Raw genomic sequence first — 26340 nt, 5'->3', positions numbered from 1 at the left:
ATGTTTTCTTGCATTAGGTTTGAGAATGCTGATTACAAGTGGAAATGAGGAATAGATGAAATGCAGGAAATGAGAGTTCAGGGGACAAATCAGAACTGAGATGTAAATATGAGAATTTTCAGGGTACAGTATTATGTGGAACACCTGCCTATATAAGCTCACCTAGGGACTACCTGCAAAATAAAGAGAGGAAGAATTCCAAGAAAGGAGCCCTGAGGCATGCCATCACTTACAGGTTGGGAGCATAAAACACAATTGTGCAAAAGAGATTGAGAAATCGCAGTCATGGAGACAGGAGGAGAACCAAGAAAGAAAAGGGTCCTAGAGACCAAGTGGATATATTATTTCTGGGAGGAAGGAGGATTGAGAAGCAGGTAAACAGTAGTGGTGGCTCCAAGAGCAGACAAGAAAACTTCCCAGCTTTGGTCATAATTCAGTTACTTGCTCTGGGGTCTGACTGCCTAACAGGGGTGTGACTGAAAGTTACTTAATGTTGGGGGCTCATCCCAGACTTACCCCTGCTCTTATGCTCTTATGTCAGCACATCTTGCTGATGACACCTTCTAGCTTCTAATTATCTCCACCTCAAGAAGAATACCAAGCAACCATTTAAGGATGATTATACAACTTCATTTTATTGGGGCTTCCTCCCTACATCCTCTTTGCTACAACCATGCTATACTCATGGTTGGTGTCTCCATTATCTCATCATTTTTGTAGGGTCCACATGTGCCACTGAACAAAGATCTTTCCATACACTTTGTAGTAACCCTGACAATAAATTTGAGAGTTAGATATTTTTGTTTCTATCTTAATACCTGAGAAAACAGACAGATGGGAAAAGTGCTTGCTTATACATGACAGCGCTCAGACCTCAGTGTATCTAAATCCAGAGTCCATGCTCTTAACTATTCCTCTGCTCCTGATTTAGTGACTACCATGTGCCTGGTTTACTCTCAGGAAAAGAACTTTTATTTCATATACAGAAAAATAAATACTAGGACCTTACCAAAATTCTAAGGAAAAGTATTTGCAAATCTTTCACAAACCCTTACCTCATCTCTCAGAATAATGTCTTATCTAATTCCAAAAGTTTTAAATGCCCTCTTTAGCTGGTAGTACTTTACATGGTACTACTCTCATTCACAGGATTTCTCCCCTTAAGGTATGAGAGTTTTGTTGTTGTTGTTGTTGTTGTTGTTGTTGTTGTGTGTGTGTGTGTGTGTGTGTGCTATTTTGTTTTATTGGTGGAGGTTGGGCAGGTGAGAAGGTGTATCTATGCTTTTCATTACATAAGTAATGTATATTTCCTTGTTTATATCACTTCTCTGCAGTCAGGCTTTCAATTACTTATGTCTATGGACTTGCTTTTATGCTGAAGTGTATTTATTTTGAAAATATATGAAATGGAGAAGTTGATCTCTATCTATTACATTAGTTCAAGCTGAATCTCTAAGATGTTAGGGTCTACCATTTCTATTCTTATTAGATAATATTTATAGAATATTCATGTATATTGTGCTCTATTTGAACTTTACCAATCATTTCTTCCTGTATCACATTTATAAGGCAAATACTCTTACTAGAGTTTTAATCTCATAAGTGTGATTCAAATACTTTACCATTTTTGATGGTAGAAAGTAAAAAAGTGAGATTTGTGCTTCTTTTCAACCAAAGTATCTGGGCTAAACTCAATTTACCTCCTTATACCATGACTATTTTACTTCTCAGCTTAGTGAAAACCAAAATAATATTTCAGTAGCCATGGAAATTGTATCCTGCCATTTCTTTTGGCTAATGCATGGTTGTTGTTCCAGTTGTCAAATTTTTATCTCATCAAAAACATTCATTAATATTCCAATGGTTTCTTTAGAGACCATCCCTCAAAAACTAACAGGAACATGTTAATAACTTGATGGGGGGTCGAGCTCCACTAAGCTTCTCATCATTTCCAATAGCTCAACAAACATAAATTCAGAGCTGTCTTCTTAGAACTTCCTTTTCAACAAAAGCATGTACTTTCAGGAGCTAAATTTTTATTTTAAATTTCAAAATAACAGGACAGCAAATGTCCAGTGCTCTATATGCCTGCTTTAAACGTCACATGCTAATAACCATGGACAGATCCACAAAGACTCAAACCAGCAAAAGCTCTATAAACTAAAAAGGGAAATTCTATGAGCTAAAAGCAAAATTCCACAACAGAGACAAGCTCTATTAAATAACCTAGGGGTACCTCTTTGGCCTTATTTCTCAACCCTCCTTCTTCTTTTTAAATCTGCCATTTTCATTTTTCCTATCAAAATGACAGAATCTGATTCTCTAGCCATATTCACCTTCTTTCAGTTTCTTACTCCTCCTCGCCTTTCCTATCTCCCTCCCCCAAATCTCCCAGTCTGTGCTACCTGCCCTGATGTCCAGGGAAAGTGCAGACTTTGTCAGATTTCCTAGAACACTGTAATTCTCCTACCGTAATATTTATTATACTTTAGCATCATGGCTTCCTTTATTGAATCTCTTCAATATCAGGCCTTAGGCAACGACGGCAAAGATTCACCATTTTGTCAAAAAATGCCTATCACATATTATGGACTTCATAACTTTGAGTGGAAAAAATGAACACATCATTAGAGAAGGTAGATGAATGAGACATTCTAGTGGTAGTGTGGTTTTTAGGAGTTGAGGCTTCCTTGGACCAAGAGTACTACATTCAAATCTCAGCTTGGGAACCACCAGCTTAACTTACTGACCTTGGATAAATTGCTTAATCTATTTGAATTTGAGGTCCTTCTCTATGAAAATGGAGGTAAAGATAGATACTTCCTCAGAGAATTATAGCAAATATGCAATGAAAAATTTCATATAGCACTGTATCCAGTACATAAAAGTATTATATATATATATATATATATATATATTTCTTGTTATTACTAAACAATATTATTACTAAATAATAAAATGTGCTTACAGATCTGGCTATGAATTGCATTTGTAGCACCAGTTAGGAGTTTCAGTGGCAAATCCAAAAACAACTAATGGAAAAAGTTTACAGGGTAAAAACAGTGATTGTAAAGTAATGTGTTGAATCTACAGCCACAGACAATTAATGAAGCCTAGGATATGGCAGGACATTGGCTAACCTCTTAAATTCTCTAATAGGCAAAAAGGACAATGAATGTTATCCCTTTGTGCTTATCTCTGAAAATTAAAGAAATATAGATCGTATTACATGTCATAAACTAAAAGGCAACCATTAGAATTAAAAATAAGAATTTTATCTTCTAAATAAGTATAAGAAAATAAAGACAGATGTTTAAAAAGATCATGGTATAGTGAAACACAGAAAACTTAAGTGAGATGTGCCTGGGTGGCTCAGTCAGTTAAGCGTCCGACTTTGGCTCAGGTCATGATCTTGTGTCGGTTTGAGCCCCTCATCAGACTCTGTGCTGACAGCTCAGAGCCTGGACCCTGCTTCAGATTCTGTCTCTGTCTCTCTCTGACCCTCCCCCATTCATGCTCTATCTCTTTGTGTCTCTTAAAAATGAATATATGTTAAAAAAATTAATAAAAAATTTTAAAAAAAACCAAGTGAAACATAGAAAACTAAGGCAGCAGCAGAGCAGGGAAAATAAAAGCAAATAAAAAAACAAAATTCATAAGGCATGGCAAAAGCAAGGCCAAATCTATTAGTTATGAAAATATATAAAATAAATACATTAGGCATCCTGTTAAGAAAACAAGGCTTCTCAGATTGATACTAAAAAAAAAAAAAATTTGATATAATCCTCCAGAGACCAAATAACTTTATAAGGATAAAGTGAAAGAGTCATTAAAGATAATCAGAAATTCAGTCTTTTACAATTTCAAGTTTTCCATAATAAGTAGATATCACCTGTTTAATTAGGGAAACAAAGGATTAGGTTAATGCATGTTAAGACCTCAAAAGAGTCCCTGGCACAGAGTAAGCTCTACTTAAGGGTTTGTTCAGAGTATGACTTGTTACTGTGGCTTTGCCAGTGCTATCCAAATGATATATCAAAACCGGGACACAACAATAGTATCACAATCACACAGCCCCCTTCGCTTTAAGGAGGTCTTTAAGTTGGTCACATATATGGAAGGTCCAAGGTGAAATTTCTCGTAAAATTTCAGTTCTTTGTGGTACAGCCTATTCACCATCCTCATATCCTTCATTTCTAGACTAATGAGTGGCAGATAGTGATACTTTCATTATTTTCACTAAAACAGTAATAATCACATTAAATTGGTCTGCAGTTTACAAAGTGGAGTCCTATTTTCTGAGAGAATAGAAGAGTTAAGCAAAATTTAATTTAGAAGTCTTTGCTTTCTCCCACAGTATAAATTCAGCTATTGTACTCATTGATTTCATTCACTGAATCATTTGCCAGTTGCTTAGCAGGCGTTATGCCTATATAAAGGTGAATGAAAACACATGGTCCTTGACTTCATAAAGCTTATTGTCTATTAGAAAAGAACAATTATTATGTAACCTGCAAAACAAAACAAAAACAAAACAAAACAACAACAACAAAAAGCAGTTCCATGAGGGCACACAAGCATATAACCAAGAAGTCTATCTCCTATTGACAGGGGCAGGCAGGCCAGGGTTTTCACAGAAGAACTTTAAAGGCCAAGGGTTTTTACTAACTTATCTTCTCTGCCATGTCCATGATTCAATCCATCTTTCTAATATCCAGAATGCTGATTCACTAGAATAAGGACATTTATATTCAGTAGATCCTTTGTTCCAATCTCCCAAATAGCTCTATAATATATCACTTTATCCCTTGTTTTATTAAACCCTACATGTCTTCTGAAAAATACATGTTTTACATTCATTAGTCAGTAAGAACCCCAGGTAACTGCTGGGGTGGGGAAAAAAAGAAGACATACACCCAAATGGGCTGTTATATACACAGAGTGAAACACTTTCAAATGGGTTTATGTTTGGGAAAGAAGCATAATGTTCCTTGCCCAGCACACTCTGCTTCAGCAATGAGTGGAGGGTTTGGCATTAGGTCAGTTGCTTTGTTGTGTTTTGATAGATTGGGCCATATCTGAAGTTTATTACCTGGACATGAAGGAAAAAAGCCACATAGCAAATTGGCAAATATCCCCCCCACCCCCACCCCTCGACTCTTTTCAATACCCCTAGAACGTTTATAAAACATTTTAAGTTAATCAAACAACACTGGCATGCATTCCCGTTGTAAAAATGAAGACAGTAGACAGGAGATTAAAATCACTTGTGACATCCAGCCCTGTATCCCTGTAGCATGTACCATCAATAGAGACAATCACTGTCATTGATTTGATGTGCTTTCTCCAGGTCCTTTTTCTCTGAATTTACATACACAAATGAGCATTCTAATTTCTGTGGTCTTTTGTTTTTTATACACACACACAAAAATATTATTCTGTGGATATTTCTGGAAACTTGTTTTTTCAATAAAGACTACTAAACCTTACAGATTTTACATGAGAATGTCAATAGATCTGCCTCATTTATTTTTATTGTTGTACAGCATACCAAAGTGAGGACTTTATTAATTCTCCTACCAGTGGGCATTTACGTTGTTCCCATTTTTTTCCCATTACAAACAATACTGCAGTGAATGTTCTTGAGAATATGCTGGCAGGTCTTCTACTAGCTCTCATACACGTAAAATTTGTGAACACTTCTGAAGTGTTGCCTATCACTTTGTAATTGTACATATTATCATAAATGACATCAAAAAATGTCAAAAATCAGAAAGACATGGGCATGGACCAATCAGCAAGGATGCACAAAGGAGCCAGGGCAGATGCCAGGAAGAAGCATTCAGTATGCTGTGCTTGTTCCTTCTACCCGAATGACTACACTAGAAATTGGGTTTTCAGTGCTGCCATTCAAGAAACACTTTTACCCTCTTACGTATTTTCTTGTGATCATATTCGGCTAGTATGCTAGCAGTGGTGCTCATCATGGCCAAAAATTGTAAGTCAAAGACTCTGTGTGTGTGTGTGTGTGTGTGTGTGTGTGTGTGTGTGTGTACATGAGCTTGCAATGGGTTCATTATAGCTGATATGAAAATAAATACTAATTATTTTTTTTAAGAAATGTTACATTTCCATTTAAGTATGTAAACAAAGTAAAGAAGAGTAAGGAACATAACTTTAAAGGAAGATTTTTAAAGGAGATGATACCCCAAGATAGGTTGGTATCTTTCCCAGGAAATATTAACTATTTTTTTTATTCATTCCAGTCCTAATGTTACATACAAAGTTTGATCAGATATTTCTTAATAATTCACATTTTTAGTTTTTACCTTTTCTAAAATTTTAGAATGCTTCTTGTGTTTCAGGTCACTTCCCCACAAATGCTCCTCTAGCTTTTTAAATTGTAACTATACCTTCTTAAGGAACTAATCCTGTGACTACTCAGCTTTCATTATTTGCTTAAAAATGTCAAAAGTTTCAGTCATCTTCTTCTTAAGGTGCTTCTTTCATCCTTTCCATGACATAGAATCAAAAAAGAAGGGGAAGAAACACATGGGGCATTCCCTTTGCTGAGATTTCAAAAACTGCTTGTGATTACTTCAAAAGAATCTGAAAGAAGTTCTTTTCTGTTTAATTATTAACCAAGAATGAAGCATAACTTTTCCATAGTTTTTCTTTTTGAATAATGGGAAATGGGAATAGCATGGCATGTTGTAGTCTATAAAGCATAGTCTCATCCCCAAATGGAAGCATCTAGCAAAGTAAAACAATACATCTCAGAATATCATTTCCTTTAGCAATACCCTAGCGATGAATCCCTACCCTTATACATGGATCTTCTCTTGCTAACACCTACATACTATTAGAAAAAATTATAATAAATTATGTGAGGATTTGAAAACTGGTTATCTGACGGCAGCCAGGAGAGAGGAGTGTGGGTCAATCCTATCTTCCATGCCCCGATCCCCAATCACTCAGAAATATAATTGTTTTGTACCTCTGTGATCCAAAAGCAAATCAAAGCCATATTTCATTCAAAGTACTCATGGCAGAGGGATCTTGGGAAGCAATTTCCAACCCTATGATTTTAGAATCTATTAAACCTCTTGTTCTTATAATTATCTTCACATTTTCTCCATTACTTTACATAGATACCAGAATAAAGAAGCTGCAAGTTTGATTACAGGATTGTTTTAATCTCATTACTTCTACATATCCACTTTTTCTCTTTAATTTCTAATTTGAAACATATTAAAATAATAAAAAAATTTCAATGATTCTAACACTAATTATTTGACAGGTCTAAGATCCTAATCTCTCAAAACATCTTACTTATTTCAATGAAGCACATACAATTCTAAGCATTAAGAAAAAACTTAATTTTAATTTATTCTGTAAATGAAGAACATTTATTTAATTTGATAACACATCTGGCTACTCAAACTGAATGTGAAAGGAAGAAATAGTATGCTGTTGAAAACCTAAAATCAGGGTTGACTACTTTATGCTGTATGGATCAACCCAATGCTTTTGTTCAAAACACATTTATTCTAAAACTATGGGATAGATATGTTCACTGGTCACACATAACTCTGATCCAGGCACTGTATTAAGTTCTTGGATATAAAGATACAGGACTCTGGCTTAAGAAGCCCACAATTAAATAAAATGCTGCATGGGTAGCACTAACAGATATAGGAATTACATGCTAGTGGAACATTATGAGTAGCAATGATTCCTTCCCTTCAAGGAAAACACTGGGAAGGGCTTCATAGGGATGATGGTTTATTAGAATGAGTAGAAATCAGAATGAGCAGATACTGAAATTTATTTTAAATGAACTCCATATTCAGCTATTAAAAACCACATTGAGGACTGTTTTCCTGGATACTGTATCTACTAGCCCCTTCTACTTAAGTAATTTGTAAGCTGAATTTATAGGAGGTTGCCACAATGGGCAAATGTAAACGAAGAAAGTTTCTACTTTCCGCCTCAACTTTTCCATCAACACCTGCTCCCTCTTCAGCAAGAAAAGCTCTCCTTTCAGCTATATTGTATTTACATGATTGTGCTACAAAAAGAAATTGCTTTCTCAATTTATGTTTTGTAAATTTAGACTTTTGTGTATATATGTATGTGTATATTTTAAAAGTTATGCCCACTTGTATAACAGACACTCAGATGCACATACAAACAAAAGTTTAGGCCTTGAAAATAAGAATAGAAGAATCTCCAACAAACACTTTTGTATTATTAACCCAACTTCGGTCAGAGAATTTGCATATAATGAAAACAATGAGGTCAAGTACAAGTGGAGCACACATTATCCTTCACACTCACTAAGAGAGTGACTCGCTAAGATGGCAGCACTTCACAGTGGGAGCTATTCTGTGAAACTTCAGACTTAGACTTAGCCACTTTTTTTGTTTTCATGAATTCTTCAGCATAGCACATTATTTTATTATTTTTTAATGTGTATTTATTTTGGGGAGACAGAGAGACAGAGTGGGGCAGGGGCAGAGAGGGAGACACAGAAGCCTAAGTGGGCTCCAGGCTCAGAGCTGTCAGCACAGAGTCTGATGCGAGGCTTGAACCCAAGAAGAACGGGATCATCACCTGGGCCAAAGTCGGACACTCAACCGACTGAGCCACCCAGGAGCCCCGACATAGCACGTTATTTTAAAAACAAATTCCTAGACCTATGCTAGCCTTTAGAATACACTGTTAAACTCTTAAATCTACCAGTGCTCAATCATATTCATTTGCCATGAAAATCCTTTTCTTAGCATAAGATAGAAGAGTCCAACAGTTCCTTTGGACCTACCACATATAAATTCTCTTTGGGGAAGTAAGGTGTAAGGATAAAGAAAGGAGCAAAGTTCCTTTATTCTTTGACTACAAGATCTTCACATCAAAATAGAGAAGTGGTTGATAGGTGGGGCACCTGGGTGGCTCAGTCGGTTAAGCGTCCAGTCCAGCTTTAGCTCAGGTCATGATGTCACAGTTCGTGGGTTCCAGCCTTGTGTTGGGCTCTGTGCTGACAGCTCAGAGCCTGAAGCTCACTTCACATTCTGTGTCTACCTCTCTCTCTCTGCCCTTCCCCTGCTTGTGCTCTGTCTCTCTCACTCTCAAAATTAAACATTAAAAAAAAAAGTGGTCATTGGGTTAAGTATACTCAAAATTTTAGAAAGCTGCTTGTACAGAATGACATATCAGTGCTTTCCTAGTTTATGTCAAAGTGACCCTTCCAAATAGAATTACATTTTTACTATATGCACAGAAATACACACATGTGCATTCATGCATGTGCACACACATACACATATACATACACATGCCCCTTTACCATCCATGCTCCTGATTTGTCAAATGAGAGAGACAACCAAGAAGTGGTGACAAACAAGGAATTTTCTGTACTGAGGAGAAGGAAAATAAGTTTAAGAACTGGCTGCAGAAACTCACGGAGGAGAGAACTTTCTTTAATAGATATAACATTCCCATGTCTTTAGGTTTTGTATAGGGAGATAATTAATTTTATGTGTCCATTTGATGGGCCACAGTGCCCCAGATATTTGGTCAGATGTTATTCTGAATGTTCTTATAAAGGTGTTTTGGACAAGATTAACATTTAAATAAGTAGACTTCAAGTAAAGCAGATGATGTGGGTGGATCTCACCCAATAAGCTGTAAGCCTAAGTAAAACTAAAGTGTGACCTCCTTCAAACAAAAGGAAGGCTTTTAAGAAGTCATCTAATTTTCTTTCATAGCTTGCTGTACACATTGTGACCTATCCACCTTTTAATCACTCCATTATCCCATCTCTCATCCATTGATTCCAAATCCTCAATAAAATCTACTATATACATAGCCTTCAGTAGGTGGTATTTTGGAAAGTAAAGAGATTACATCAGTGTCCAGCAGTGTGATATAGTATGAAAAGTAAACAGTGTATACAGGTGATTACATGCAGAGAAGTGATTGGGAGTTTAGAAGCAGCAGCAATTTCTACAGAAAAGATAAGCCCAAGATTCTTCAGGGGTGTTGGAAGATGGAAAAGCTAAGTGTCCCATTACCAGTGGGACAAGGATAAGGTGATCTTTGCAAATTGGGGATTTGTAAAAATCCAAAAGTTTGACCCAGGCATTATAGTTCTCATTATGCCACGTGGGTCACTAAAGCCTACACTTAGAACGTAATAAAGCCTAAACTTAGAATGCAATAGAAAAGAAAAAAGAGAAAGCAGAGAAAGGAGAAAAAAGTTAAAGAAAATAAAAAGGGAAATAATGGAGAAGAGCTATGCTTCAATCCCTATCAGTGCCTTAGACTCGCATATTTTGGTAACTTCTCTAAAATCAAAGGCACACCATACTGTAAAAGAATTCAATCTAAAATGGAACTGGAGGATATAAAATGGAAAATCTCATACATGCGCCCTCAGGAAAACAAAACTTAAGGATTGAGACTGATTTCCCATAAACGCTTCATCTGCAGAAAACTCAACTCCAGCCAAGATCTCCCCTAACTCCATTGCTCCACCTCCTCTAGTTCCACCTGTGTCCTCTTCTAATCCTTTCCTTTATCTGAACTCTCCGTCTTCTCTATTGCTGAAACATTACCAACTGAACCTATTAAAACTCCCCCTTTTAAAATTAGGTCTTCTGAAGATCCTGATAAATCATCAATTTCCTACATCTCATGGACCAAAGCTGAACTTAGACTATAACACAAGATTTTTCCCAAAGTAACAATGAGGATCCTCACACGTTTCCTCAAGAATTCAATATTTTAATTCAAACTTCTCTATTTATCAATTAATCTATATGCTTGTTGGAGAAGGCCAAACCCAGCATTGGATGAAATCTGTTAACTGAGAAAGACTTGAAAAATCTTTAGAATTCCAAATAATTCAACCACCACTTCTTTTATATGACCAAGCTTGTGCCATAGCCAGAAGGCTGCATCTTGCCATCCCAAGGGCTTTCCCTAAATCAGTAGACTGGAACAAAATTCAGGCATGCACCCAAAAGCCTGCCAAATCTGTTCATGATTACCATAGCAGACTTCACAGTGTTTTTAGAGAAAATTCTGGGCTCCCTATAAATGTTGAATCCAGCAGGTAGGCTTTAAGTCAATCTTTATAAATGGTTTAAACAGAGATCTACAGAGATATACTGAGATGTTTAAACTGATCAGATCCTGATCTGTTAGTCAGGAGAATCTACATAGAATGGGGAACACTGTCCACACCTGATCTGTCAATCTAGCTAATCAGTGAGCCTGCACCGGAGACGATAAATCCAAAAGAAAGGCAACTAAAATTTTAAAAGATTCAATTTCAACAGATGGAATCTCTTAAGCAAACTCTCCCCACTGGACTCTGTCATAATTGTAAAAAACCTGGCCTTTGGAGAAACGACTGCTAGAAATAAAAAATATTTTATCTAATTATCACGATAATTAGAGTTTTCCAAGAGCTAAGGATCAGACTCATCCTAATGATGGGGCTCTAAGGAAACACAAGGTCTGTTTCCCATTCTACAGTTAAATAGACTGAGGGAAACTATTCTCCAAATTGGGGGCCAATCCCTTGAAATATTAATTGACACAGGAGCTACTCCTCAGAGCAATACATTTATTCAAATATTAGTCATGTCAAATAAACCACAGTGGTTCCTATTTCTAAATCTATACACTTTTGTTTGAGACCTTTGCAAAACAAACACCCATTTCTCAGTGAAACAGTACCTATTCACTTACTAGTATAAGATTCCCTTAAAAAATAAGTACGCTGTCATTTCTTTCTTCCAAAAGAGAATAACCCTCAGGGTGCCTGGGTGGTTTCAGTCAGTTGAGTGCCTGACTCTTGAATTCGCCTCAGGTCATGATCCCAGGTTTGTGGGATCAAGCCCCGCATATGGCCCTGCGCTGAGCATGGAACCTGCTTGGTATTCTTTCCCTCTCCCCTTCTGCCTCTTTCCCTCCTGCTCTCTATTTCTCTAAAATAAGTAATAAAATAAATAAAATATGGAATAACCCTTGAGTTTGAATCCCCTAAATTTAAATCCCTTGAATCTACCCACCAGGAAAATCCAAACTCTTTTTCTTTCACATGTAGTTTACAAACCAGGGAAGATCAAACTTCAGATTCATTCTCATTATTAGATTTAATGTTCCCTACTCTATGGGAAAAACCTCCAAGACCATAGGCAGAATTCATTCTGCACTCACTCCCCCTGGCATTAAGATCCAAATAGATCCCTTAAAACCCCTCCCCAGAATTAATACCATATAGACAAAGAAGCTTTACAGGGCATGAGACCTATCATAGAAGACTATACAACATAGAGTTGTTATCCTCTGCACCAATCCTTGTAACACCCTTATTTTACCTGTAAAAAACCCCCTAATGGTTGCAGATGAAGACTGTCCAAGATCTTCAAGCAATAAAAAACATTATTATTCCTCACTATCCTGTTGTTCCTAATTCCCATACAAGCATCTATCCTTACAAAAAGTAAATTTTTCATTGTGATCGATTTATGCAGTGCATTCAGTTGATAAGACTGAAGTTGTTAATATTGATACACATTTTTGCTTTTACCTGGGAAGGACAACAATATACATGGACAGCAATGGCCCAGGGTTTTACTGAAAGTTCTCACAAATTTTAAAACCTAGATGATATAAAAATTTCTGGAGGCTCCATCTCACTACAATATGGAGATGACTTTTCTCTCTGTTCACTGTCCCAAGCCTCCTCACAAGAAAATAGTATTTACCTGTTAAACTCTTAGCCCGTAAGGGATACAAGATCTCAAAAGAAAAGATGCAATTTGTTCAAACTGAAACTGGATATTTAGTGCATTTAATCTCAAAACAAGAGTTATACCTAGATCCCAACAAGCTTCATGGCATCTTAAGATTTCCTAAACCTAAAACAAAATGTCAATTACAGGCTTTTCTTGGGCTAGCTGAGTTATTGTCACAACTGAATTCCAGTTTTCTCCTTAATGGCACAACCCTTATATGTCTTATTAAAAAAACACTAAATCTAATCTTATTATCTGGGAAAACCAAGATAACTTGACATTTAAAACCTTGAAGGGAAGCTTAATAAATTCACATACTCTTGCACATCCAAACTATCAGCTAACTCTTTTCCTTTTTGTATATGAAAAAGAGGGAAATTTCTTTAAAGTATTTAACCCCAAAACATGGGGTCTACCACCAATCTCTAGGTTATGACAGCCAACAATTATATCCCATGGACTGAGGTCATATTCCATGCCTTAAGGTTATCCCTGCTACTGCCTTTCTGGTAAAGATCACTGAAGAAATAGTTATGAGATCCTCCTTGACCATCTTTGTAACTCAAGGTATTGTTGCTCTCTTGAACTCACAACATAACTAACACCTTTCAGGAAGCCATCTTACTTCTTATGAAATTCTCTTGCTAACTGCTCCTCAGATCACTCTTATTTATTGTAACAAACTCAAACCTGCTCCCTTTCTCACTTCTTCCATGGATGAAATCTCCATGACGGTTTGACTTTGATGAATCACATATTAACCCCTCATGATGACTTTTGCCTACTTCAGCCCAATAAGCCAAATTACATGCTCTTATTCAAGCATGTATTCTTGCTAAAGCTAAAGCCACTAACATCCATACTAATAGTCAATATGCCTTTGAAATAACCCATGATTTTGGATTTTATGGAAGCAACAAGGTTTTCCTACTTGCAGCAGAAACAGAATTTAAGATGGTTCTTATGTCCAAAGTTTATTAGATGCTATACTCCCATCAGCGGCTCTTAAAGCTTATTAAAGTCCCTAAGCATTCTAAGTCTGTCTGTTGAAGCCAAAGGAAACCACTCACTGATGCCTCCACAAAAAATGCTGTTCTTATGGGATCCATAGACCACACTTCTGTCATGGTCCAGAAAACTACTTCCCCTAGTGATGACCTAAGAAAATTACCCAGGCAGATACAAACAATTGGTTTCTGAAAGAGAAAAAGACAATTTGAGAGCTAAAAGCTGTTGGTATCATGAAGAAATGAAACTTTGGTTCTGACCCAATAATAAACTGGTACTGTCAGAAAATCTAAAATTTCCATTATTAACTACCATTCATAGATGAAATCACTGGTCAAGTGATAAAATAATAATGTTCATGAATCAAAATTGGTGGAAAACATCTGCAAGGCCACGAAAAGCACTTACCTTGGTCATTTCACCATACTAAATTTAACCCAGGGAAGACTATCCATACTGCCCCTGAGGCATTTTAGTTTACCCGGTGGACCATTTGAGGTTTGGCAGATGAATTTCATACAATTGCCTCCATCTCATGGATATAAATATGTTCTAAGTAATGGTATGCATGTTTTCACATTGGACTGAAGTTTTCCTGTATAGATAAGGAACTACCTTCTCTGTAGCTAAAATCCTACTAGAAAATATTCCCCCCTACCCCCACCCCCACCTTAAAGTTCATAGTGAACAGGGAACTCACTTTACTGGTCAGAAACTTAGACAAGTCTGTGCTGTCTGACCAGTTTTGTGGCACTTTTATTGTGCTTATTATCTTCAGGGATTGTCTAACATACAAATGGAATTATTAAGACTCAGCTAAATTAGGTGAAACCCTTCAAGTACCCTGGCCAAAAACATTACTGTCAGTTCTTCTAAATCTTAGATCTACTCCCTTCGGAATTCATAAACTTTCACCTTTTGAAATAATTACACAATGACTGATACACTTAGCCCCATTTTTTTTTTGACCCACAACTAATAAAGAGGGATATATTTCAATTTTGCAAAAGCCTGTTCAAATCCATAGAAAATAGTCACCATCTGGCAGAACAATCTTTATACAGAGTACTCCCTGGAAACAGAGGCATCAAACATCACACCTTATAGCCCAGAGATTTCTTCTCATGGAAAAGACATCTCCAGTGACTCTTTGCAACATCACTGGAAAGGCCTTACTAGGTGCTGTTAACTAACCCTTGGGAAGACAAATTTAAAGGAATAAACTCCTAGATTCATGCATCACATCTAAAGAAAGCCCCCAAACCTGAGTGAACCTATATACCAACTGGTGACCTGAAACTGAAAATTTCTAGGCCAAATTTCATGGCATCTGAAGTAGACAGCTTACTCAAAATACCTGGGCCAAGCCTATATAACTTTCCTGTTTGGTTGGTTTTTTTAATTACTCTGTGTTTAGTTAAATTAGGTCATTCAGGCCTTCAACTGTTCTTTTTCTAGTTTTACCATTGTTCTTCACTTTAGTTTCAACACATCCTTTTATCCCCACCTTACAAAAACTTTGATTCTGCTAAACATACTGTCAGATTTGTGCCAGAGCAAATATTACTCATGATAAACTTGAATTGGTGGCCTGGTCACTATCTTGAGAAGGATGGCAAAATTTATCTGATAAACATGTAGGATTTTCCTTTGGTAACTTTGGAGCCACACATTTCCTTCCTTCCTTCTGGAAAAAGGCACCAAATATTATGGCTTTCCATTTTTGGATAAATGGCTATCCCTCAGTCAGTTCTGGAATATTACTCCAAATTTTTCTTTGTTTCAAAATCGATGATGGGAATGTCAAAACTCTAGGATATCTCCCACTTAATATTTGTAACGATATTATTTTGTATGACCCAGATGAATATGAATTCACATCCCATTGAAATACAGAAGACTATATCAACTCATCCATTAATGTATCTCTACAATGGAACAATGAAAGTCGTAACAAGACCAGGAAATGAAAAGCTTATGTGCTCCCACTCAATGGTACTCCATTAGGAATTGACCAAAAATATGGTAAATGATGGAGAAACTTAACTTGCTTTTTCTCCAGAGATTTTCCAAACTTCCACCAAAATCCTACTTATACTAGACCAGCTCACTTGTTACTTTAGATCTATAAGTGTTTCTACTTAGAAATTTAAGGCATCACATAACCATCTCCACAATGTTAGTGAAACTGATTATCATGTGCTCTGTATAAAAGCCTGTATTTCCAATTATGAGATCTCCTCTTTCATTCCAGGGAAAAGAATCTGAGCAAAGAGACCCAACTATGTGTTACCCTTGGAAGACATTAGGTATTTCTTTTTGAGGAGAAAAAATATATATATTTTATGCTTCCTCTGAATAGGAAGGAATGTTGTGGGATCATTGTCCTCACCCTTGACACAAAAATTAGAAAACTGTTTCATTCTGCTGCTTTTATAGCTTATTTGGAGTCTGTCCTATCAACTTAAAAGGATGCTTTGGAACTGGGAATGTTATAATTTGGGTGGCTGCCTACATATAACCCTGCAGTAGACAGAAAGGGTTTGGGGCATACTTCTGACAGAGCTTTTTTCCCTTGGATTGGAATAGCAAACCTTGAAAAAGCAATTCACAATATTTCTATAGTCATGTCTACCACTTTCAATACTTCTGTCCAAGCTTCTGAATATCAACAAACCCAAATAGACAGCCTTGCAGAAGTAACCCTACAAAACCACAGAGCCCTAAACCTCCTCACTGCTCCACAAGGGGAAGCTGTACCTTACTTGGGGAAGAATGCTGTTTTTATGTCAATAAGTCAGGGAAAGTAACATAAGAATTAAAAATAATGAAGGACAACATCAAGATGCTAGCAGAAGGTGGCCAAACTCCCAGAACTTAGGACACTGTTGATCTATTTAACATAGGCAAGTGGGGAAACTGGTTGAGAGGTGTATTTCAATCAGTAGGTGTCATTGAGCTTCTGGTCCTCAGTTTAACCTTTTTAACTAAATTTCTAGTGTTTTGCATTAGTAAACAAATGCCTTCTTCCTGAGTATATGTACAAATAAAATTATTGTCCTGCCAAGGGCTTTTCCTGAAACTCAACTGATCATGGAAACTAAATGGTCCATCTTAGAGGGACATAGATGAGATTTTTCATTTTCAACCCTCGTGTCGCCCAAATGAGGTCAGTGAAATTCCGTATCATTTCCTTCCCCTCCTGGGACAAGACTCTTGAGGATGGCCTTCCTCAGCTTCATGGAAAAAGACACCTGATGGTCCTCCTCAGCTTCATAGAACATACAAAAAAATCCACATGTAAAGAATTATACCTTTGACAAAATAATAATGAACAACATCTGAATACCATAATTGGTCAGCAATGCTTTGTGCAAAGGATCTTCAGAGAAGGGAGAAAACATGAAAGGATTTCAATGTAAAATGGGACCAGAGGATATAAAATGTAAAATCTCACATATGTCCCCTCAGGAAAACAAAATTTAAGGACTGGGAAACTGATTTCCTATAAATGCCTGTTTATAGAAAACTGATAGTATTGGAATTTTCTTAAATAATGTGGAGACGGTCAAGGAGTTGCTTAATATCAACCCAGGAAATTTTTGCTTACGGTTTTTACAGACATGAACAAGAAATGATCCAGATTGGGCTGATCTCACAAAGTAAGCTAAATTGATCTTTGTTTGTATGACTGGGTTGGTTTTGTCTGCTTGTGGAATTTTCAAAGCTGGCCACAATTTTTTTTTCTTTTAACAGACCTAACTAAACTCTCCCCTCTTTACATTCCTTTTTATATTCCCATAAATACACCTGCCCCAGACCTTAACAGACTCATCTGTGGCTTGATACAGTTTTCATGGCCTGAATTGCAATTCCCCTGCTATTCCTGAATAAGCTCATAATTTTGACAATTTTGAACTTGTCTTAGTTTACCTCTTTATTTAGGCTGCCAACATCATCCGACATTATTTTTAAGATCCATCCCTATCTGACTCCAAAATGTCTTTTCAGCCACATCTTCCACTAAGTCTATGTGTTATAACTCAGGCCACTGGCTGGTGACCACTGGATGAGCAGAGACGGGACCCAATTTGAACTGGTAAGGCCCTCACTTCTTAGGGAAGGAGTAAAGCATGGAAAAGAGCTTTGGCAGAGGGCTTGTGGCTCCAAAGATGTTGGCTAGTCAAGTCAGGCATCTATCTTCTCTCTCCTCAGTTTGGTCTTGGTTGAAAAGGGGGTAAGTAGAGTGCAGAAATCTTCCTTCTATCCAACTAAGAGGATCTTAATATAATCTTGAGGATAAAATCCAAAGATGTGCGTTATTACACGTTTTAATTATGCTCTGCCTTTCACTGAATTGAAAAACCAAGAAAGTTCCTTCTGTGTTCTCTGTGGTTCCTCTTCATTGGCACATTGAAGACTTATATCTACTGGCCTGAAGAAGAGATTGTTATAGGTTTAAAAGGAAATTAGTAGAGGGGAGATACATTTGTCACACTGAAGAAACTCATCCTGCTCCTACCATAATGGAGAATTGCAATGATTTAGTCACTGGGATGAAACTTCCCTTTATTAGCTAGAAAAAGTTTAATGAGCAAAAGAAAGAAACAATGCAGTTTGGTCCCTGACCAGACTTAGAGCTTTTCTCTCACCACTCTTTCTTTTTTCACTAGGCTACAAACACATGAGATTTCAATGCACCAAGCTTGTTCTCACCTCAGGTCTTCACACATTGCTTATCTACCTCCTTGAAATGCTTGGATCTTAACACAATGATTCCTTTTCAATATTTAGTCTCTGCTCTATTGTCCCCATCCCTAAAGGCTTTTCCTGACTGCTCCAAAAATAGTATCCAATATACCCCAAAACATACCCAATCACTTTCTATTCTCTACCTAGCACTTGTCATTTTATGACATCCATCCATTTCTTTCTCTTTCCTTTCTTTCTTTCCTTCCTTCCTTCCTTCCATCATCTATTTATCTATCTAATCATCTAATAATTATCTTTTTTTAATCTTTATAAAATATCCCCAATAGGATCTAAATTCCATAAAAGTGCTTTTTCTGTCGGTTCCCTGCTCTATCACTAGCATGTAGAACAGTGTATCCTACACATAGTAGGTGGTCATGGATGAAAACTAGTACTTAAAGGGATTTTGGGGAGAGTGTTCATCTACTATCCTTTGTTTCAATATGTGCATTAACAACAAATGATTCTTATCTATTCCTCAAAATGAGACCAGTGAGACCTCTAGCTAAGATATTTTTGTTCACTAATAAGATTCTGCCTAGAATGTAATAAATTTATATATATAATTTTTTAAAAATTGCAACCATTCAGGCTTTTTCACTAAATGTGATCAACCCTTCCCCAAATTAATACATTATTAAGATTTTAGTAACATAATGATTTACCAAATATCTCAAAATGCTTTTTCCTTTGTTAAATAAAATCTAAAGGAAATGACTAATTAGTCAATTTGAATGATTTCCAAATAACACCACCAGCCTGTGTTTGTCTATACTACCAAGGTGAATTATTCATTAGCATTTATGAGAAGTGCCTGAAGAACACTAGCAGTGGGAGTAAAACAACCTGGAATGGTTTTTAAATGACCTTCCAAGCAACTTGGATTAACACTGGCATTATTCTCCCTGTACAAATCGAGTTAAAATTTTCCATGTGTCAGGTCTCAGAAGAAGGCAGTGAAGGAGTACTGTCTTAGAGAGGAAATGACCTTCTGCACCTCCTACAATTAGATTTTGCTTCTTTCTCTGTCTGTAGTGTCCGTGCGTCACTGTGTGTCTGTGGGAAGAGAGAGGAGGACAGAGAAGTAGAGACAGAAGCAGAGAAAAGAAAGGAGAGTCAGAGAAAGATGAGAGGAAGGGGGAAGAAGACTGGGATGAGGGACAAAGAAATAGGAACAAACAAAAGGAGAGATGGGGCATGATGGAAAAAAATTTAAAAAAAAATCCATGAAATACAAGAAATAAAATGGAGCCAGCAGGGAGGGAGAGGAAGGGAGGAAACCGGCGATAGAAAGGACAGATTCAGAGGCAGGCTTTCCCTTGAGTTGGCACACCAGGTTTCCAGGTTTCCAGGAGTTCTCCCAGGTGTGCAGGGTCACCTGACTTAATACTGATTAAAAGTGTAAATTGCAACAGAAAAAGAGAAAAAGGAATTGTCTTGTTGCTTCTTTCCTGTGAGGTCACACTCCCTGGTTGTAGCTGAGCCTGCTGCTAGGCACACCCCTCTTGTTTAATAAAATTGTATTAACTTTATCCCTGCCCTTGATTTGTGGCTTTCTCACGTTGTGAGGAATAAATAATAAATGATTGTAAAGCACTTGTACATATGAAATGTCGCATAAATGCTTAATAATAATCAGCTTAGGCCAGGAAGCCAGGGGGGTTGAATAGAAATCATTGCACGCGGCCATTCTTGTTTATGTGGCTAAAATTGTCCTGTGTGCTGTCTCCACGTAAAATCATCCTGCAGATTTAATTTTCACCCATTCAAGAATCCACTTCTCTGCAAACTCAACAACCTTTGTTCCCCCATGCTTACAGTAATGTCATTTACAATTGTACAATATAACTGCAACAACCCATCTTTGCCTGTTCATTTCAGCCTGGTTTTTGTGGCATCCCCTCTCTCCTTGTTAGCCCTTCCAAATCCCCACAAGTGCTGTTTTGAGTCATTTCTTATCCCTTGGAGATGCCTGTTCCACTCTATCTTTGGAAAAATATCTGTTTCTCAGACTTGGATTTCACTGCACTTGCTTTTGGGGAATCCAATGTAGTCAAGTTGGTGGTTCTTTGCTACTCTTCACACATGCATTCATTTAATCATTTCCTCACTCAGCACTTACTGATGGAGTGTTGTGCTCAGCACTGGAGATACAGTGGAAACCAAGACAGAGAGAGTGTGCATTGTGTAAGGAAATCAAGCTGGGTAATTCTGGCATAGTTTGGAAGATGCTACAATCAGAGTAATCATGGGGTAAAGGGAAGTCAGCGTGAAGGCAGCATGAAGTAGGAAATTCTGGTAGGGTCTGAGATTATTTTCTTTCCTTTTATTTTCAAATGTCTTCAAAAGCCTTTCTGTTTGCTATTTAACATGTGGAAACTCCCTTGGTTTGACCTGGTTGTGGATAGGAAGGAGTGGTTCAGATCCAGGGAAAAAGCCCAGATCGCCCTCTCCTAGTCATTTGGAAGGAGAAAGGGCATTCTCCATCACCTCTGTTTGTTTCAGCCTCTTTTATTCTTCTTTTTTAAGTTTACTTATTTATTTTGAGAGAGAGAGAGAGAGAGAGAGCGAGTGAGAGCAAGCATGAAATGGGAAGGGGCAGAGAGAGAGGGAGAGACAGAGAATCCCAAGCAGGCTCCATACTGTCAGCACAGAGCCCAAAGCAGGGCTCAAACCCATGTATCATGAGATCATAACCTGAGCCAAAACCAAGAGTTGGATGCTTAACTAACTGAGCCATGCAGGCACCCATACCCCTGCTTCAATTTCTGATAGGTGGGACCCAACTTCTGGGAGTTGCCAAGAATGATCCTTTGCTGATATAACCGTCTATTTTCAACCTGGAGTCTGTATTTTCAAAAGAAGATAATGTCTGAATTTGTATTAGTACATTTAATTACCAAAAAAAGTACATGCTTACTACAGAAAATAAAATGAAAATAAAGATAAGCAAAAATAAATTAACTGCAACCAGAGCACTCATCGGGAACCATTTTTTATCATTTAGTGCATATCCTACCAGACTTCCTCCATGTTTATATTACATAAAAATGTGCCTTAAGGTACATATTCCTCAATTCCAAAGTATTACATTTCTCTTCAATGCGTATTATACTATACTCCGTATACATTCATATTGGTTTATTGGCTTTTTTACACAAAATATCAAAAACATAGTTTCATATCAAAATGTATTTAATCGTGATTTCTAATGACTCCGTCATATTCCATTATGCATGTTTATTTTAAAGTTTGAGATATATGCATTGGTGCAGTTGGAATTACTGGGTAGACGTATGCCTGTATTAAAGTTTTCGTTACCTCGCCAGAACGCACTCCACAGAGACTGAACTGGTTCATGCTCTTATCTCCCGTATATCAGACCCCTGTCCACACCACTTATCCTGCCTTATCCCCCCATACACCCCTTTGCCAAAATGAAGTACTCTCAAGGAAGATATGTTTGAAACTCCACAATTTTAATTTTTCCTCTACTTTCCCATCCGTTCCCTTGTGGCATGAGAATTAGTGGGCCTTGGGTTTTCAAACAGGTGGAGAAGGCTGCAGGGTGTATAATTGCTTTTGGTGAAACCATCAACGTCCACGTTTAGTTCTTCCTGCTCCACTTCCTCCAATTCAATTAGGCTGTTCTTACCAGGGGGAGAGTTTTCAAAGCATCAGATGAAGTGTTACCTCATGATTAATAATTCATGACAAGAAATGAAGATTGGGAAAGGTAATAATGCCCTCCAAGCTGTTTTTCTCCACCACTCCCTTGTTCTCATTCACATAAAATGCTGTGTCTCAATCGTTAAAGCAAACATACAAAGTTTCACTGCCCCATAAACCAAAGATCCAAAGCAGGAATTCATAAGCTTTTTGAAGTCCTAAGCCCCTTCGAGGATCTTGTGAAAGCTACAGACTCTCCTAAAGGAAAAAAACAAAAATGAGCATGATAGCATGCACAGATATTGTGCTTCTAATTCCCTGGGTCAGGCACCACTGGAAGATCATCCAAGGACTCCCTAGGTTATAATCTCTGGACAAACAAAAAGATTTAAAAAATGAAGAACCAGGACGAGCCCAAAAGGAATCAAAGTAGAACAGGAAGTTTCATATGCATTGCCTCGACTTTCTGTGCCCACATTTGCAATGCAACGAAGAAATTCCTTCAAGCGTTATTTATTCAGTTTTTAGGTATTTTGTGAGGGGACCAGTGAGTTAGCAGACAATTAGTAGAGTGGATTTTGGCAAATGCGTAGATTATAGGGCGAATCAAATAGGGGTGAGGGTGAGGGCATGGTTAATGTTTAGATCTATTTGCAAGACTACTATAGAGTCTGCAGATTTTTTTCTCGCCAAGTGCTATCAGCCATAAAATGTCCAAGGCAGTGGGTCACACCCACTGCTTCATGCTCTGCTACTTGGCATTCCTCTAAGTTCTTCCTCAATTGTCATATCTCCACAGGCCATAACAAGGGACAACAGTCAGCAGCAATTCAATTTCGACCTCCATCTGCTGGCAATAACAACATAAGGGGGAAATTAATGTACACTCACACACTTGTCATTATAATAGCCCAAATTTGTTTTTATAGTACGACTTTCTTCCAAGGAAGTCAAAAAACAATTTGTATTCGAATTCCCAAATAGCAACTCACCTGGTAGGTAGATAGCTAAAATAATCATCCCCATTTTTGAAGGCACAGAGATGCTAAAAATTTGTCAAAGGCCACCCACTTCCATGTTGAGGTATGCTTATCAGAAAAGCTCTCTGGAAGCCATTTTGGTGTACCTTAAAATCTGATATCTGATGTGCAAGCCAGAGAGATTACATAAACATACAGCAAAATATTTGTGTTCTACTAGCTAACATAGTATTTCTTCACCAAATTTTCTCCCTCTAATTTGTTCTCATTCCCTAAACCTAAGACCTATAATTTTCTATTTACCAATTCTGTGATTTTGAAAAGTTACTTAATCTCCCTCTTCTTCCACTTTTCCCTCTGTGAAATGGAAATAATAGAAGGCAACTCATAGATTTGTTATGAGAATTACATGAAAAAAGAAGATTCCTCAATATACAGGGCATCCATAAAATCTGGAAATATAAATACCATAATTTTATATTTTTTACAGATTGATGAAAGCTGAATGTGTTGAGCTGATACTGCTAAGCTGATGAAGGGCTGATCCTGACAATAAATAGCAGAGCCTTTTAATGCATATTACTTTGAAAGAGCTGCCATTTCTCATAGCACACTTAGAAAGGTGGTTTAAACATTCAAAGATATAGTCAGTCTGTTGTACAAACTCTTTTGTCAACTCTGATCCATTTCCAAGAAGGTGAAGGAAGCAGTCATAGCCAAGGTCGTAGCCAGTACAAACTGGCCAACTTGCCAAACACCCAAGGGATAGGAGGTGCCTTGCAGAACCATTCAAAAGATTTCCAAAGTACCTGCCCTTTAACCATACAAGTTGTAAGTTCTTCAGAGCTTATCTGAGGGTGATACCCAGCACGATGAGAGACAATATGCTGAGTATATCAGAAAGCCCACTGAACAAATCATATATTGTAATATCAATAGCTACTTATTATACCCATCTGTCTTTGTTTCCAAGTTTTTGGTCACCTATAGTAAGTGATTATTAAATGCTTATTATTACTATTTATGGTCTAAGAGGAAAAACTTTTTAAAGATATTTCACAATCCACTATGTTATCATTTTTTATATAATCACATTTTGGCACCAGAATAAGGGTAGAGGAATCACTAGCTAGAACTAATGATTCTCTTCCATTTGTGGTTCCCTAGTGTTCTCTTTTGTTATTAGCTTACCAACATGCCTCAATTTTTTAAGAAAATACAAGCAGTCTTTCTGCGTCGATAGTGCTTTCACAACCACGGCGAATGTTCCTAAAACCCGCCAAACTTTCTGCAAGAAGTATGGCAAGCTCCAACCCCACAAAGTTACCCAGTAAAAGAAAGGCAAAGATTCTCTTTATGCCCAGGGAAAGCGGTGTTATAACAGGAAGCAGAGTGGCTATGGTAGGCAAACTAAGCCGAATTTCTGGAGAAAGGCTAAAACTATAAAGAAGATTGTGCTGAAGCTTGAATGTGTTGAGCCCAACTGCAGATCTAAGAGAATGCTGGCTATTAAGGGATGCAAACATTTTGAACTGGGAGGAGATAAGAAGAGAAAGAGCCAAGTGATCCAGTTCTAAGCCTCATATTTTGTTACATTATGAAGACAATATAATCTTGCAGTTATGTTCACTTCAGAAAAGAAAAGAAAAGAAAAGAAAAGAAAAGAAAAGAAAAAAGAAAATACAAGCAGTGAAATTAGCCTGCATGTATTTCCTGGCCATTCTTCCATAAAATTTACATATTCTTTTCTCTACTTCCTATGTCAGAGTCCTTCTCATAAAGAGATATTAGTACTAAAGCTGAGTTTGATTCATGAAAACATTGTATTCAGAAACCAAAAATAGTTATACAAAAAAGAACAATATCGGGGCGCCTGGGTGGCGCAGTCGGTTAAGCGTCTGACTTCAGCCAGGTCACGATCTCGCGGTCCGTGAGTTCGAGCCCCGCGTCAGGCTCTGGGCTGATGGCTCGGAGCCTGGAGCCTGTTTCCGATTCTGTGACTCCCTCTCTCTCTGCCCCTCCCCCGTTCATGCTCTGTCTCTCTCTGTCCCAAAAATAAATAAACGTTGAAAAAAAAAATTAAAAAAAAAAAAAAGAACAATATCTTTGTATACACACTATAATAACAGCAATTTATTTCTGATCACTTGTGTTATGCTCTCTGGAGGAGGTTTAATGGCAGATTTCTGATGGCCAATTCCATAAAAGAAATCATGAGCATATTATATATGGAGAAATTTTGAAAAACCTATCTTTGCTATGCTCACCACCAATAAAGATATAAAGAACTTCCCAAACAGGAGATATACATGTATTACATAATTTAAATATTATGTAGTATGCCGTCATATCAAATGGATCTGTTTCATCAGGTACCTTGGACCAATCTTAATTCTCTAGTTTAGGGTGCTTAGTGTGATGTAGACTGGCCAAATGGGGAAATCCAAGAAATGTCTGTTGTTAAAATGCTGGTGAACCTCAATGTTAACAGGTGTGATCAAGTGTAAAGAAGCAAGTGTCACAAGAACATCAACAGTGTCATAGAGCAAAGGCTTCCTATAGGATCCTTCAAAGGGAAGCCAAGTTTTAGAAAACGGAAATACTTTATTAGACTGCCATTTGTCAAGTACATCTGAATTTCTGTCTGCCACCTGTCAGAAACTGAAGATCAGAGACTGGAGCAAGAACAGATATGTATCATCACTGAAATCATGTACTCCCTATGAATATGAGACTTAAGAGGAATCAGAGAGCATGGACATCAAAGAATGGCCAAAATGCAGGCATGAGGACCAGGGGTTTTTAAAATAGATTAGAAACCAGTTGAATAACACCAAATAATGTTATAAATGGATCAAATCAGTCAGGAAGGAGTGTTCTAGTAACCATCCACAGATAGCATTCTTAGCCCCAAATGGTTTATAATTTTATTAACAACTTGATTAAAGAAATAGAAGGTAGATATTTTTAATTTAAAATAGCACAAAACTAAGAGGAAGAGACGTTTGAAGACAGGAGTTCAATATGGAGAAATGATGGGCTGAAGTTTTGATCTAAAAAAAGAAGAGTAGAAAGATTTACAGTATTAGTTAGATTTCCAGCTTGAAAGGGAAGGCAAATTA

General features: G+C 37.2%; 1 pseudogene; it reads left to right on the top strand.

Annotated features, from left to right (window-relative positions):
* The first annotated feature begins 285 nt into the window (after positions 1-285).
* LOC125171725 (60S ribosomal protein L36a-like) lies at positions 286-24852 on the top strand (annotated as a pseudogene).
* Positions 24853-26340: the final 1488 nt, after the last annotated feature.

Source organism: Prionailurus viverrinus, chromosome C1 (genome assembly GCF_022837055.1).
Source record: "Prionailurus viverrinus isolate Anna chromosome C1, UM_Priviv_1.0, whole genome shotgun sequence".
NCBI lineage: Eukaryota > Metazoa > Chordata > Mammalia > Carnivora > Felidae > Prionailurus > Prionailurus viverrinus.
The sequence above is the reverse complement of the archived record's forward strand: the minus strand, read 5'-3'. Positions and strand labels throughout refer to the sequence as shown.